This window comes from Rhinopithecus bieti, unplaced genomic scaffold (assembly GCF_001698545.2).
Source record: "Rhinopithecus bieti isolate Rb0 unplaced genomic scaffold, ASM169854v2 scaffold_83524, whole genome shotgun sequence".
In the NCBI taxonomy this organism is placed as follows: domain Eukaryota; kingdom Metazoa; phylum Chordata; class Mammalia; order Primates; family Cercopithecidae; genus Rhinopithecus; species Rhinopithecus bieti.
This window is the reverse complement of record NW_016830496.1, coordinates 5,709-7,912: the sequence shown is the minus strand read 5'-3', so window position 1 is coordinate 7,912 and position 2,204 is coordinate 5,709.

The window sequence follows — 2,204 nt, the reverse complement described above, 5'->3', positions numbered from 1 at the left end:
ATAATGCACAGTTAATTGACAGAAAACCAAAGTTGTTTAACAATCTGCTTGTCTGTCTATAAATGATGAGTATGAGTAATAAAGGAAAATAACATAGAATAAGTCCTGAGTATGCTCTCTTAACTAAATGTGTGACATATTTTAAGCCTTTTTGAATTGCCATAGGAACAAATTCTTTTACTGACAGAATTTTAATCTAAACAAATTATTTCTATTAGATGCCCTTGAACTAGCAGTATACAGTTTTGTTCAAGAGATTAGTCCCTGGGACTTTTATTCGATTTTGATTTTCCTTCATTTAAACAAATATCTAAACAGACCATGCTTAGCATAAATATTAGAATTCATAGAATGAAAGGCTCCTTTTGAGTCAGCTTCTAGTATATTTTTTTAAGTTGAAATTCATTTTTACAGAACAGCTTGTGAATGACCTATTCTGAATTATAATAAAAGTAATAATGGATTTATTGCTACGGGAGGCATGACATGGCATAACTAATCATTATTGAGCATTGAAGCACCTGAGACAGAATGCTGCATCTGCTTTAATCTACTTTGGATATTTTTCAAGTATCAAGTCTGTTTGGAGTAATATTTATCAATTTCATTTTCAATTGGTAAATTGTCCTTCCTAATATAGTATAAATTATTGATTTCTTTTGTGATCCAGGCTGTTGGATTATATCAGACTTTACACAGAGGCTATGATAATTAAAGTGCAATAATTTATTGAACTTCAAAGATTCAATTTTTAATTTTACTTAACATTTAAAATGTGTAGGTTGATCGCTGATCTAATTCAGGCACGGCAGCCTATAAAAAGGATCTCATTCTCTGCTAAAATATTCTCTTACATGATAAAGAATATTGGAGTAAATGTGTGTGATTCTCACTGGAATATACTTAACATAAATGTTCTCTCTTTGATATTAATGCATTGTCATTTGATGTTCACAAATGGAGTGATAATCCCCTTGTTTTCAGAGCGTGTACTGGACACTGGTTGAATAGAAAAACAGCTATTTGTCCTCATGAGTCACACATGTTTTCATTCATTAATTTGGGTTGTAGTCTCTCATCTGATCAAATGCATATCAGACTCCATCTGTAGTGTGTGTAATAACAAACGAAGATTTTAGGTAGCAAGATGGAGGGAAAAGACAAAGGAAGGACATACTCTTTATGTTTCAGGATTCCCATTTCTCATATTTCGTTAGCTATAACTTTGTCTCATCGTAACATCTAGCTCCAGGAGAGTCTGGGAAATGTATTTTTGTTTGGGGCATGTATGTCCCCAACTAAAATTCTGTTGTCATAAAAGAAATGGTAGTGGATATTAAGGTACAACTAGCTTCTGCTCCCAGAGATCATGTCTTCTATCAATTCTTTTAACTCACATTAAACAATATAACCACATCACAGAAAATCTTTTTGAAAGTAGAATTATACATAATCCCATCACCATAATATAACAACTGTTTTAATTTGCTTATACCTTTCTAATCTGTCTAGATGCACACATATTTTTCATATAGTTGTAATAATAGCTAACATATAGATTTAAACTTTTCACTTATACCTTTTTTTTTTTTTTTTTGTGATGGAGCTATGCTCTTGTTGCCCAGGCTGGAGTGCAATGGCATGATCTTGGCTCACTGCAACCTCTGCCTACCGGGTTCAAGCAATTCTCCTGCCTCAGCCTCCTAAGCAGCTGGGATTACAGGCATGCACCACCCGCCTGGCTAATTTTGTATTTTTAGTAGAGACAGGGTTTCTCCATGTTGGTCAGGCTGGTCTTGAACTCCTGACCTCAGATGATCGCCCGCCTTGGCTTCCCAAAGTGCTGGGATTACAGGCATGAGCCACCATGCCCGGTCACTTTTCACTTATATCTTAAACATAATCCACTTAAAAATAATTTAATGGGTATACAATAGCCCATTGAATTGATAAAGCATAATTTATCTAGCCATACTCATATCATTGGATGCTTCAGTTGTTTCTTTTTTTTTTTTTTTACTACTACAGGTAATTAACATTAGAATGAACATTTTCATACACAGTCTTCTTTTGTTTTTTTTTTTTGTTATTTATTTTTAGCATAATTGCACTATAATCGGAGAGTATGATTTGTATGATACTGATTCTGGGAAGCTTGTTGAGACTTGCTTTACAGCCAAGTACATTGTCCATTTTCATAAATG